We start from the raw sequence: 15,777 nt of genomic DNA, 5'->3' as shown, positions 1-15,777 counted from the left end.
CCCACACCGCCCCCCTTCTGGTAACCATCACTTTGTTCTCTATTGTAATTAATAGAACACCATATATTAACCATGCTGAGAGAAAGAAAGAAAGAAAAGAGTGAAGGAAGGAAGGAAGAAGGGAGAGAGGGGAGGAGGAGTGGAGGGAGAAAGGAAGAGTCTTGACATATAAGGTTCTCCTTTCTCACCCTGAGATCTTAAAGTCTAGATGAGAATATTTTTTTTAATATTTTATTTATTTGGCAGAGAGAAATCACAACTAGGCAGAGAGGAGGAAGCAGGCTCCCCGCGGAGCAGAGAGCCCGATGTGGGGCTCAATCCCAGGACTCTGGGATCATGACCTGAGCCAAAGGCAGAGGCTTTAACCCACTGAGCAACCCAGGTGCTCGTAGAGATGAGAATATTAAAAAAAGGGGGGGATATATTCCCCTTTGTGGAATACAAAAATAATAAAAAGGGAAAAACAACTCTAAAGTTTTTTACAAGAAATCCAACATTGCCTTCCACCACAACCTGGCAGTTTTCTCTACATTAACTAACCCCAAATACAGTTAAGGGAATATGACACAATAATTTTTATTTTACCTTCATGGTGGATTCTTATATTGTGAGAACTTATCCTGGCACCATTTGCTATAGATCTGAATTTACTAAGTTATATCTACGTTAGAGATGCCCCAAAGGAGCTTACATACTAAAACATCTGAAATGCTTCATGGTAGGATAGTCTAGCTTACAAACATGCATAAAGCCTGTGGACCACTTGTGAAGAAAGGTACAGCAGATGGTCTGCTATCTGGTATTATGCACTCCTAGGAAATTTTGGATAGATCACTTCTACTGTAACTGAAGAATTATATAGATTAATATGTAGTGGAAAGGGGGAGTTAACTTTGTTAGTTAAAATTTAACATCAACAGGAAATGCCAATGATAATCAGGTCTTTGATTTGCATATACCCACATAGCATTTCCCTAAATCTCCAGGAGAAAATAAAGAGAAGACAAAGGATCTGTGAAGAGATTTTTTTTTCTTTCTTGTGGTTCACCATCACCACATAGTATATTGTCACATATTTCCCCCTTATTTTAAATTTAAATTTTTATGCAGAAACATGTATTCCAAGCTTTCCATTGTCAAAACTTCTTTGTAACATCTGGATAAGTAAATGGTCAAATAGTCTCTGGCAATTAAAAATTAGACTTTGCATCCATATTATTGCTGAGAGGAAATTGAAAAGTTATCACAAAAAGACCCTTTATTATGTTGAGGTATGTTCCCTTTAAACTCACTTTGTTAAAAGTTTTTATTATGAACAGATGTTGAATGGTGTCAAAGTTTTTTTCTACATCTATTTCTACAACAAAATCGCATGATTTTGTTATCAGCTAAAACATTAGACTGTATAAAAACCTGAACAATTAAACATTCTTTGCATCTGACAACATGAGATTTATTCCATATCTATTTAGCACAAATTTACTAATGGAACACCACAAGCATGGTCCTGATCAATGGTCCCCTGTGCTGCAGGACAGAAATAAGCATGTACTATGAACCTTGTCTTTGAGCTACTTACACCATATGTGAAAAGACAAGATAAATATACATTAATAAGTACTGAACAATTCATGAATCAGTATAAGCCAATACCACAAGGCATGAGGTGATATTAAAAAACAAAGTCAAGGCTTAAATTATTGGTATAATGGGTGTCAAAAAGAATAGAGAGTAATGTGAGCTAAAGTAATCAGGGAAACCATCCTGGAAGAGATGGGACTTCAACTGAACCATGAAGTTTTTCTAGATGGTAAGGAATTGTGTAGATAACAGTAAGGAGTGGAGATTATAATGTGTTTGAAAAAAATAGTAAAGTTTTATTTTTTTAAAAGATTTTATTTATTTATTTGATAGAGATCACAAGCAGAGAGGCAGGCATAGAGGCAGTGGAGGGGGGCGGTGGGGGGGAGTGGGGCAGGCTCCCTGCTGAGCAGGAAGCCCAATGCAGGGCTTGATCCCAGGACTCTGAGATCACAACCCAAGCCAAAGGCAGAGTCTTCAACCAACTGAGCCGCCCAGGTGCCCCCAAAATAGTAAAGTTTTAAAAGCTGTAATTATTGTTTGCAGGATCATTTTTTGGAAAGAAGTATTAACAAAGAACAATAAGCTAGCATCTATAGACCTCTAGGTTAAGTCAAATGCTACACTGGCTTGACCAGGAATTGGTCCTATTGTTCTAATTCCTGTATTCTCAAATTACTTTGCTGGGACAATTTCATTATTTCCTACTCTGAAATCATCATAAGTCAATCACTTACTATGTGGCATATTTTACAAATAAACAAAAGCATTACAGCTGAGCATATATAATATGGCACAGAGGGCTTTCATCTTATGTTTGTGAATGAGTTAACCCTATTTATTTAGAAGTATCACCCACAGATGTTTCACAGGAGAAGGGAAAGAGAAAGAAATCCACCCACTGAGAATATATTTAATTATTTTTACCAAGGCATCTGTGTGAATTATGCAAGCTGTTCAAAAATATTAATTTTAAATGTGGCATATTCTCTACAAGAATATGAAAAGAAAATTACAGGCAAGCCAATGAACTAATTTGATATATTGGAAGTTATTTGTCACCTTCGTGGATTCAAAGTATGCCTGCCTGGGTTATGGGTGGTTGGTGAGGTCAATTTTGTACTGCTTTCAAGATCAGGGATGAAATTTCTTCTCTGATATTATGGAGTAGAAGGTGCTTATATGTCGAAAAGTCTTGAAAGCTCAAATAATTGATCTGAGGGTAACTTTTTGTTTCTTGAAGTTTATAATAAGCATTAAATGGAGGAAAGAAGAAATGCTTCAAATCCTCATTTCCCAAGATTGGAAAAACAGCTTAGTTAGATATTCTTTCTCTGTGCTCACTGCCTAGCTTCCCATCCAACAGAGAAAAGTAGAGTTTCTGATTTTTCCCAGGTGGATTTAGTTTTTTTTTGTTTGTTTGTTTGTTTTTTTTCCCTTTTTATTTATTTATTTTTTTTCAGCGTAACAGTATTCATTCTTTTTGCACAACACCCAGTGCTCCATGCAAAACGTGCCCTCCCCATCACCCACCACCTGTTCCCCCAACCTCCCACCCCTGACCCTTCAAAACCCTCAGGTTGTTTTTCAGAGTCCATAGTCTCTTATGGTTCGCCTCCCCTCCCCAGCTGGTTTGGAATGCCCCTGACATATCCCAGGCTATCAAAAAAGGAAGGAGGCTGCCTCCTAAGGAAATTAAGTCGGAGTCAACTCTGCAAGAGGTTTGTTCACTCAAAAAAATACCTTTACTGTTGCTGGAAAGTGAATAGGAAACATGTGGAGAGAAAAAAAAAAAAAAAAAAACATGCATTTTGGTCTTCCAAAAATTGCCTTGGCTTTTGTTTTGTAACTCTTTAAATTTTAGATCATAAACTTCTAAATTTTTGTTCCATCACAGTGGTTAAATAATCATTAATAATAGAGTAAAATAAACCCTTCCTAATTTAAGTGACTTGAAAGGCAGAAAAAATGTATTGAACATTTACTCTATAAGTAGATTTATTCTAGATATTTTAACTTACATTATCTCACTGAATCCTTAAGACTTCTATGGGACTCATATCTGGTTTTTATTAACATTTAACCACAGAACACCAATAAATAACCATACCATACTAATTAAATTTAATTCTGCTAGCACATTAGGAAAACTATTATCTATTTTTACAAAGTGGACTCACCCAGAAGCACTTTACTTTTCTCACTTTTCCAGAATTTTGGAAAACACAAAAGCAAGCTGTTTTCCAGAAAACTAAACTTTATTGGAATTTTCACAGGATACACAGGAGATGTCATTATTGTTAGCCTACATGATTTAGAGATGACTGTTGTTTCAGATCAGGTTTATGGATAGGGTTTTAAGAAAAGTATGTTATGTATGTATGTATGTTTGTGTGTATTTACCAACAGTGATGTTAAAGCTTTTTGTTGTTATAAAACACTCTCAAGTATAAAGAACATTGAATTCCATTTGCAACTTAAATTTGAGATGTTTGGCATCTTTTGTTTCTAGAGTCAGATCAGAACTTTTTGACTACTACAGAACAGAGATTGTATTCTCTGAGTATAGAAGCTAATCATATAAATAATACTTTAATAGTGCAATATATTATATAATTGTTATTATTAACGTAATATACATATATTTATTTATTTACATATATGCGCTTACATTCTAATCCAAACCCCTAGTCCTCTGCAAGTGTCATGTAAGCAGTTATCTGAATTTAATTTCATTAATGCAGAAACTGAATGGTAAAAGATTTAGGTTGAAGTTGTAAAATTATTCCTTTATACTTGTGTTCTTATTCAAATCAGTCAACATAGAAAATTCAGAAAATCTATGGGTTTTCCTCCTTTTTCCGTACTTCTCTGGTGCTTGTCTAATCTAAAGAGTCAAAATATACAATGTATTATGTATACAAGATAGAACTTGTGAGAATTTTTACGAGCCTCAGCTATGGGAGGAAAGTTTTGCTTAATATTACTTTTCTGAACATCACTGAAACTCAGTGACTTTCTTGTTCCGTTGCATGAAACGATTTTTTTTTGAGCAGTATATACATTGATTTTATGTTTTTTTTCTCTCTGCTTGAATTATTTCACTCAACATAATCACTTCCAGTCCCGTCCACGTTGCTACAAAAGTTGGGTATTCATCCTCTTATGTGTTTTTTTTTAAAACAAGTGAATGACGGGAAAATATGGATGAATCAATGATAAAATGGTCTTAATGCACACATACACATGTCAGTAGCCCATGAATACTGAATTGCTTAAGACACATAGTCAGATGCAACAAATTTGTCTCAGGAACAGCTGATTTTGTATTTGGCCTATTGAATGATGTTTTCCATCATAGCATCCAGAGACTGGGAATATCTAAAAGCAAGAGTGAAGTTTAGTCAGATTAATTGCAGTGCATAGTCCACATTACACAAACCCTCTTCGTACCTGGTATGATGCTACTCCCATAATCAATTTTTTTTTTTTAAGTAGGCTCCATATCCAGCATGGAACCCAATGCAGGACTTGATCAAGACCTGAGTTGAGATCAAGGAACACTGGATGTGGTGCATAAACAATGAATTTTGGAACACTGAAAAAAATAAAATAAAATTTATTAAAAAAAAAAAGAGTTCAATACTCAACTGATTGAGCCACCCAGGTGCCCCCTGTAATCATTTTGGATGATGATGCTAGAGAAATCTTCAGCTACTTTTCTCATGAACATTAATTCTGTTTTCACAATCTTAAAGTAATTTTGTTGTCATTATATGCCAAGTATGTTAATAAATTTTGCCTCATTTAATACTCCAAAAATGTTCCAAGGCATTATAGTAGACATTTATGACTACATATCCAACAAAAATCCAGACTTCCCCTTCCATCTCTCTAACAGAATCCTAATTTTTATTTAGGTGTCTCTTTTCTCATTGAGCTTTTATATTTATTTATTTATTTTGAGCTTTTATATTTAAAGGAAGTCAATGTTTTTCTTTTTTTTTTTTTTCCATTTTATTTATTTTTTCAGCGTAACAGTATTCATTCTTTTTGCACAACACCCAGTGCTCCATGCAAAACGTGCCCTCCCCATTACCCACCACCTGTTCCCCCAACCTCCCACCCCTGACCCTTCAAAACCCTCAGGTTGTTTTTCAGAGTACATAGTCTCTTATGGTTCGCCTCCCCTCCCCAATGTCCATAGCCCGCTCCCCCTCTCCCAATCCCACCTCCCCCCAGCAACCCCCAGTTTGTTTTGTGAGATTAAGAGTCATTTATGGTTTGTCTCCCTCCCAATCCCATCTTGTTTCATTTATTCTTCTCCTATCCCCCTACCCCCCCATGTTGCTTCTCCATGTCCTCATATCAGGGAGATCATATGATAGTTGTCTTTCTCCGATTGACTTATTTCACTAAGCATGATACGCTCTAGTTCCATCCACGTCGTCGCAAATGGCAAGATTTCATTTCTTTTGATGGCTGCATAGTATTCCATTGTGTATATATACCACATCTTCTTTATCCATTCATCTGTTGATGGACATCTAGGTTCTTTCCATAGTCTGGCTATTGTAGACATTGCTGCTATAAACATTCGGGTACACGTGCCCCTTCGGATCACTATGTTTGTATCTTTAGGGTAAATACCCAGTAGTGCAATTGCTGGGTCATAGGGTAGTTCTATTTTCAACATTTTGAGGAACCTCCATGCTGTTTTCCAGAGTGGTTGCACCAGCTTGCATTCCCACCAACAGTGGAGGAGGGTTCCCCTTTCTCCACATCCTCTCCAGCATCTGTCATTTCCTGACTTGTTAATTTTAGCCATTCTGACTGGTGTGAGGTGATATCTCATTGTGGTTTTGATTTGTATTTCCCTGATGCCGAGTGACGTGGAGCACTTTTTCATGTGTCTGTTGGCCATCTGGATGTCTTCTTTGCAGAAATGTCTGTTCATGTCCTCTGCCCATTTCTTGATTGGATTGTTTGTTCTTTGGGTGTTGAATTTGCTAAGTTCCTTATAGATTTTGGATACTAGCCTAAAGGAAGTCAATGTTTTTCTTAATCCAGGGGATGGAGGACAATGTCTAGGCAAGATTAGTGATGTAATTGTTCTGGTCCATAATTAGTCTAGTTACAGGCATATGATGAACTGATCAGTGAGAGCTGAGACAGTCTGTTTGGGAGCATTCTGGAAAACATTCCTTGGCAATTAAATAAAAAGAAAACAGATAAATGCAAGAAATGGGATTGTATTCTTGTTCTTTTGGATATTTCCATGTCTGTACCAGATTCTTGAAGTGCTACAACTCTCTTGCTCTCCTAAGGAGACCTAAACTTAAATGCTTGAAATGACAGAGTAAAACTTTAGCAAGAAACTTGGTATTTCATGGAGTCACCTAGCCATTGAATGAACTAATTCTAGAACCACCCTATCTCTGGATTTTGTGTTATGTCCAATAATACATATCATACCATCAACAAGCTATTAGAGCCAGTGTTCTCTACTATTTTCAAGCAAAAATAGTCTAAACTAGAAGGTACATAATAACTTTATTGTTTTAGATGAAGAATCAGGTTCACAGAAGCTAGTTGATTTGCCTGATGTGTAGAAGTAAAATTGGGAAAGCATAGATTACTATATAAAGTTGGATAAATATATTTTCTACTATTTGAACTGTAATACACAGAACACAGATTCCTATGTTATACTGTCACATTCATATATTAAGTGCATTGCTCCTGTTATTCTTCTAACTTAATATTTAAGTAATAATGCATGGAAAAAATACCACCCAAATTTGTCAGCCAGTTTCATCTCTATTGACATTTCTAGCTCTGACTAGCTAAGATATTTCTTTGATCAAAGTCTAAATTTTATGAACATTATATTGTACTTCCAACATCAAATTGGTTATTTCTACCCTGATATCAGAGTCATCTCTTCTTCAAAATGTTCAATATTAAAAATCACTGTCTTTACCCAAAACTTGTTCTCTCTTCTGTATCTTGATTAATGAGACCATAATTCATCCAGGAACTTAAACCAAGTATCTGGAAATCATTTCCAATGTGTTTTTCACTCCTAATGTCCGATTCATAAGATTTTGTCATTTTTATCCTGTAAATACCTTTTTTTCACTTTGGCACATTTGTACTATACTTAGACATCGGGATCTATGCTATAGAGCCTCATACATATTCAAAACATGAAAATAAATCTATTAAAGAATACATGAATATTTCTATCACTCAAGATCCAGTGCTCAGCCCTGGCATAAGGTAACTAATAACCAAAATCTGCTCTTAGAGCTAGCATTCTTGAGATCCCAGGGAAATTCTCCTTCACATCCCTTACACTATATCCTTGAGCCAAATAATGACATATTCAAATAACATAAAGGTTTAGGGACTGTACTAGTGTTGGAAATAGACACTACTTTGGAGTGTGAGGAGAATTTAGGCAGCAAAAGTACAAACATAAGTGCAATGATAAATTAACTTGTCATATCTTTCCTCTCAGGTATTATCAATGGCATAGATTCTTGTATAATAAAGAATCATTACTTAGTGGTGCTAAACATGCATTTTTTAGTTTCCTTTCATGTTCCAATCCGTTATTGTAGAGGTACTCATGATCCCCCCAGTATGCACATGTGTCAGCTTAGGAATATTTTGTACTATTGAATAAATCACATTATTCACATATTTATATATGTAGCTATGTGAATCAAGCACAATACTGATTCTTTATTTTAACCACGAAATGAATATTAGAAATAGTTTATCATTTAATAAGATTTAGAATTTTAGAAAGTTAAATAAAAGAATAGCAGACTTATTTTAATAACTAAGCTATTAACTTTGATATTCACTAATTATAATTCATAATCTTTTAAATTCAATAAATTATTTTGAATACTTTGGAAACAAGTAAAAACAAAATATTTTAATTTTTTATTTTTATATTTAGTTAAATTTGCATTTCTGCTGAAAATATATTCAAATTTTGTACCCTTTGAATACAAATGTATTTTTTAATCATTTTATCCTCAAGATAAGAGACTATGGACTCTGAAAAAACAACCTGAGGGTTTTGAAGGGTCAGGGGTGGGAGGTTGGGGGAACAGGTGGTGGGTAATGGGGAGGGCACGTTTTGCATGGAGCACTGGGTGTTGTGCAAAAAGAATGAATACTGTTACGCTGAAAAAATAAATAAAATGGAAAAAAAAAAGAAATATTCAGATAATACAAACAGGTAGTATAAAAGTAGAACATTAAAAAACAAATAATATAAAAAGAAAGATATTGTGTGTCTAATTTTTTAATAGAAATAATGAAAGTGAACAGACTTCTCTTGAGCATAAGCCCCACAAAATTCATCAACAGGGCAGGACATTAAATATTCTTTATTTAATGTAAAGTTAATTCCTTATCAAAACAAGGAATTTGAGCCAGGATACTATTCACATCAAGTTCACAATTTGAACAGGTCAGATGAAATCCCCATTTTTATATGGAAATTTAATTACTGATCAAAACAGTGGAACAGAAAAAGAAAATTATTCATTTCAAATTCACAACTCAGAAGCAACAAATGCAACTATGTCCAGCCCGTTAAAAAATGAAAAAAAGTTGCATTCATGAAATACAGAAAATTGAAAGATGAAACCTCTGAATCTTTACTATGTGTATTGAATTATGGTCATGAAAAATGACTGTTATATCCTTATGACAGTGTGAGAATATTTCTAGCAAAGCATAATCAAATTTTAATTAATGCTATATTTTTACCAATTGGATGAGCATAGCAGAATTTAATAATTCATTTTGCACTGAAGTTCTTTCAAGTGGAGAAATAACTAGAAAATGGATTTTGTATTCTACATTCAAAAACTATGTATTTTATCACTGTCACTGCTCATTTTACAACCAACCTGTAAGATCAGCTTGGATTAATAAAGTTATTTATGACTCTGAAACAGTTAGATTTGCAGTTAAGTGGAAACAAAATGGTATTTGCATACATGCAACTTCTGGAACAGAGGAAAAATGAAAAAAACCAGCAATAATTATAGTTCAATAAATACAAGTAAAGGTAAATATAGAATGTAGTCATGATGTTCTTAAAATAATATGTGCCCAAAATTAAGCAAGCATAACTGTGCACACTATAGAAAAACACAGAAATTTAGATTTATTAGATATTATTTTGAAATCTATTGTCTAACTCTATAAAAGGGATACAAATGAATAAAATAAATGGTCACTATCTAGGATGAAAAATTGAAAATGGTATTTTTAATTTAATAGATTAAAAAGTAAACAAAAATAAACCATATGTAAAAATTTAATAGTGAATTTTATTGAGCACAACTAGATTATAGGAGGGAAAATTTATGTTGAATAAATAACATTTATTATAAAATTACAGGTTTTGATTTTGTAAGAGAGTCAAAAATAAACCATTTTCAATTTTAAGCTAGGATTTAAATCATTCTTGAGGGTGACCCTATATTAATGATGCTGACAAGTTTGGTTAAAAAAAGCACACAAGACAAAATTTGGGCTGAAAATACAGAAGCTTTATTGTGCTATGTACAGAATATGTATTGAATATATTGTAATTGTTATTGGGAGACATAGCCTCAACTGTGCTGATGATAATGAGAGGTGTGTTTTGACAATTGAGATTATATATGATAATTTCTGGGTCTGCCCAAAGATAGATCATCTCAATTTAGGGTAATATATATTAATGTTGACCTTACAACCATCCTTAGACACATGATGATATATCAACTAAATGCTATTAAAATAATTACATTTAATTTAGGCCAAACACAAAATGTGCTAGAAGAATTATATGAAATAACAAAAGATCTTTAAATGAAGAACAACTTGTGGTCTTTAGTGGAAAAAGAAATGAATTTTGAATTTACTCTATTCATTGTTACTTGGTCTGGTAATGTTGCTTGTTACTAATAATATGAATAGGAGCTTTAAGAAAACAGATAGGTTTGACTATTTCATATTTAACAGGATTAAACATTTTAAATAAGGAAAGCAGTAACTCTATATTGAAAGGAACTGCATAGAAATATGCAATAAAAGTGACATTCCAAAAAATAATCACATTTAAAAAAGAAAAATGTTTGCAGAACTGTAAGAAAAAATATTCACATATAAATACTGCCCAAGCCAATTTCTACAAAGGCTCCTATATAGAGTGACTTATTCTTCATTTTAGGTCAAGATATTATTTTGTTGAAAGACATTTGAACAAGATGGACAAACATGCTGCCATAAAGTTAAATTATAATTTGTGAACATTGGAGATTTTGAAGGCAGAAATTATATAATATTCTACAGATTTAAATATTGCATTGAAAATAGTAAAAATCACAGTATAAGGCATGGAGGTTTATGTGGCAAAGGTAAAATATCTTCTAATATGGAAGTACTTGGCTAGCTTAGTAGAATATGTGTCTCTTGATCTTGGAGGTTGTTAGTTCAAGCTCCAGGCTGTGTATAAGAGATTCCCTATGACCCTGCAATTGCACTGCTGGGTATTTACCCTAAAGATACAGATGTAGTGAAAAGAAGAGCCATCTGTACCCCAATGTTTATAGCAGCAATGGCCACGGTCGCCAAACTGTGGAAAGAACCAAGATGCCCTTCAACGGACGAATGGATAAGGAAGATGTGGTCCATATACACGATGGAGTATTATGCCTCCATCAGAAAGGATGAATACCCAACCTTTGTAGCAACATGAACGGGACTGGAAGAGATTATGCTGAGCAAAATAAGTCAAGCAGAGAGAGTCAAGTATCATATGGTTTCACTTATTTGTGGAGCATAACAAAAACATGGAGGACATGGGGAGATGGAGAGGAGAAGGGAGTTGAGGGAAATTGGAAGGGGAGATGAACCATGAAAGAATATGGACTCCAAAAATCAACCTGAGGGTTTTGAAGGGGCGGGGGTGGGAGGTTGGGGGAACCAGGTGGTGGGTAATAGGGAGGGCACGTATTGCATGGAGCACTGGGTGTTGTGCAAAAACAATGAGTGCTGTTACGCTGAAAATAAATAAATAAATTGAAAAAAATATATGGTTAGCTTCTGACCATGCCAAGGCAGCAAGAGCAGAATTATGGAATTCTTTTGGTATGTACTTTTGTTGGATATTATGTCCTGCTACATTTGTACAAGAATCTCAGATTACTAGAAATGTCCAAAGGAGTTGTTGCTTTTATGAGTGTCCTCACCTTCCACCTGGGTGGCTCAGTTAAACACCAGACTCTTGATTTTAGCTCAGGTCCTGATCTCAGGGTTGAGACATTGAACCCTGTATCAGGGTCCATGCTGGGTGTGGAACCTGTTTAATATTTTCTATTTCCCTCTTCCTCTGCCTCATCCCACCACCAAAAAAAAAAAAAAAATGCCCTCACATTTCTAGATCAAATTCTACCTATAGTTACTATCAAGAAATGGATTTACCATGATTTCTGCCTATATGTACACAGAAATGCAAATATATAATTCTTGATATCTGTGCTTTAATTGAGATGTATTCTATTTAGTTTATCGAGATTCTGGAGAGTTCTTTCATTTGGATCTATTTTGGGGTGGTTGCTTATACTGCCAATTTCTGTCTCTTCTATTTAAAGGTGATGTTAAAGACAATATTGTATCTCAACAATAACAGTAATAAAAATAACATGCATTGAGTTTGAACAGAAGCTCAGAAATATTAAGTGCCTTACTAAAGGTCACATAGCTAGAAGTTGATAGAGTCAGGACTTGAATCCAAAGGCTACATTCCTAATCACAGTGATTCTACCTTCTGATCTTAGGCTCCCATTGGGATCTGATAGATGAAGGAAAGCAATCTTGATCTTGAAAGCACTCTTGATCTTAAGTAATATCTCTTCCCAGCTACATTTCTAGAATATGCACTGTTAATGACTCATGAATTTGAGTTAAGTTATACTATCCAATGGAATCTGTCCTAATAAAAGAAGAATTACTCCTTAATATGAGTAAAAAAATAATCTGTTTCATCCAAAACAAATAAATTAAACTACTATGTCATTAATATTTGAGTATAAAACAGGTAACCTCATGTCTTTCAGATTTGACTAATATTTATTGTGTACCCACTGTGTGATAGGCACTGGGTTAGACATGTACACATCACAACATTGTAGGAAAGACAATCAAATAATAATAATATTTATTGAATATATATATTATACACTAAGCAATTTAGGCAATTTTTATATATCTTATAATTTATTTATCTGAATATTCCTATGAGTTATGTATCCCTAATCAACAAATGAGGATACTGAGCATCAAAAAGATGTAGATGTTTCTCTGAGGTCACAAAGGTAAGAAGTTATAGGGACTGCATTTTATTTTAAATCTCCTGGCCTTATTCCTTAACTGGGGCTATGAATCAGCATTGTTGCTTTTGCTCTGAGTTTTTATATATGTACATTGTGATGATTTAAGGTTTTTAATTCATCAGCTTTTGTCCTAGTAGAAGTTGGCTTCACTTCTACTAACACTTTAAATTTAGCAACAGTAGCAGAGATTTGTAGCATGATGACACAGGAAAGTCCAAGTGACTGTATTAAAGAGGCTAAGGCTGACAGCAAAGAAACACCTTACCTGCTGAATAAAACTTTGGCAAATAAAAATTTGCCAATCCCCAACAAAAGAAGACTTCTTGTGGCATATATTCTTCACTGATGTTCCCATTCCTTGCTGTTCATATGTGATCTGACCACTTTCTTACATCTTGTTTGGAATTAGGCTATTAAAAATGAGAAGGGGGTTGCAGATTTATAAACAATTCTTCTTTCAGTTTTAGCACACTTTAGCCATTCATGGAGCTAAGTACATTCTTCCTATTTTCTGGTCTTCATCTTTATTGGAAATGATAAGGCAAAATTATAAAGGTAAATTTCAGTTTTTCAACTTACTGCTACCATGGATTTAAAGAGTAAAGAAAAAAATGTATAATTGAACACCTTAGAAAAAAGACTTTTATAGAGACCATTGAGCATGTGAAAATAAAGCAACATTCTTCACATTCCTGAGACTGGTTTCTTGTCTACCAGTTACATTACGTTAAAATTGGTTTTGTATTCATCTAATGAATGGATTATTGAAATTTCCTAGGGAAATAGAGCTGCATCCACTTTTCTCAAATCCTATTGTTTTGGCAAATATATTGAGCATGGGTTAAGTAATTTCAGCCTCTCATTTATTCAATATATTGCAGATGGATATCTGTTTAAGTCATAAGAGGTCACTTCTGCCAACAGGCAAATCCTTCAGAGTTTAACAGAGAGAAATACATGCATGCTTCATGTATGCTTAATTTAATGTGAGAGTCCCCTCTTTAATCTCTGGAAAACAGTTCTATCAGCAGGATGAACTTCTCTGTGTGGAAGAAAATTTTGAGCATAGCAGAAATCCCACTATTCTATGCTTATTGTCTCTCCCAATCTTAATGCAACACACTTCACAAAAGAGAAATACTGAGCATCTTTCAACAGTATTTCTGACCATCTATTTACCATTAGCTGTATATGCAATTTTTCTCTCTATCTGATGTAAGAAGTATTTTCTTTGTTTCCACATCTTTCCACATTCATGATTCTGACCAAAGTTTGTTTTGTCTACCTTGTGGTTCTATGTTACACAAATTTTGGCTAAATCTATAGTAATAAGTGACTTAATTAAAATTAATCCATTATGCATGTATTTCTATAGTTATTTTTCTTAAACATTTGCTAAAAATTTGAAATCACTCAGATAATATATCTATATATCTCTGAAATCAGATTGTTTTGTTCACAGTTCATCCACAAGCGAGGCTTTTTAAAAGCAGTTATAAAAGATCTAGAAGACATAAGGAATGTACTTAAATAATCCTAGACAGATTAGACCTTCTTAAGCAATACACAAAACCTAAAAAACATTAAAATTAAATAAATATGATCTTGTAACCTTTTAAATTGTATGCGTTGAGGAGCCCCTGGGTGGCTAAGTTATTAAGTGTCTGCCTTCAGCTCAGGTCGGGATCCCAGGATCCTGGGATCAAGCTCTGCATAGGATCCCTGCTCCACAGGAAGCCTGCTTCTACATCTCCCATGCCCTCTGCTTGTGTTCCCTCTCTAGCTGTGTCTTTTTCTGTCAAATAAATAGATAAAATCCTTTAAAAAATTGTTGCAATGAAAAATGTACCATACATAAAGACAAAAATACACATGACAAGATGAAATAGAAGATAAAATATGCCTCTGACAAAGCCTTATTTCTTTACTATACCTTAAATTCTAAAAATCGATAAGAAAGGGGGAGACGAACCATACGAGACTGTGAGACTCCAAGAAACAAACTGAGGGTTTTAGAGGGGAATGGGTGAGCCTGGTAGTGGGTATTAAAGAGGGCTTGCATTGCATGGAGCTCTGGATATTGTACATAAACAATGAATCTTGGAACACTGCATCAAAAATTAATGATGTATTGTATGGTGACTAACATAACACAATAAAAATTTAATAAATAAAGAAAGAAAGAAAAAGATTTTATTTCATTACCAAGAAAAATAACTAAATAAAAATCAATAAGAAAAAGCCAACAACCCTATAGAAAAATAAGCAGAGCTGTTTCTAGACAACTCAGAAAAATGCAAATGGCTTTTAAACATATGAAATGAAACATAATATCAATAATAAGAAAATATATATAAATTAAAATTATAAGATGCTAGGTTTTGCCTATAATTTTGACAACATTTAAAGCATTTGATTATATACTCTGTTGTAAAGGCAGTGGGAAAACAGGCATCTGATTGTTGGTAGGACTTAAACTTATACAACTTTTTCAGAGGAGAATTTAGCAATATCTATCAAAGTAACAAAATGTACATACCATGAGCTCCAGCAATTCCACCTCTAAGATTTTTACCTTTTGTCATAGAGATGTTCATGTATTCACATATATCATGTACAGTTGCATATTTATATTTATACATATATACATATTCATAAATATATACATAATGTTATAGGAATAAAACAATAAAATATCTTTGGACAGATAAACCAGAAACTGATAAGAGTGTTGCTTTTCGAAGGAGGGCAGTAAAGATGAGGGGTTGGGGTGCCTGGGTGG

Source organism: Meles meles, chromosome X (genome assembly GCF_922984935.1).
Source record: "Meles meles chromosome X, mMelMel3.1 paternal haplotype, whole genome shotgun sequence".
Lineage (NCBI taxonomy): Eukaryota > Metazoa > Chordata > Mammalia > Carnivora > Mustelidae > Meles > Meles meles.
Note: the sequence above shows the minus strand (reverse complement) of the source record.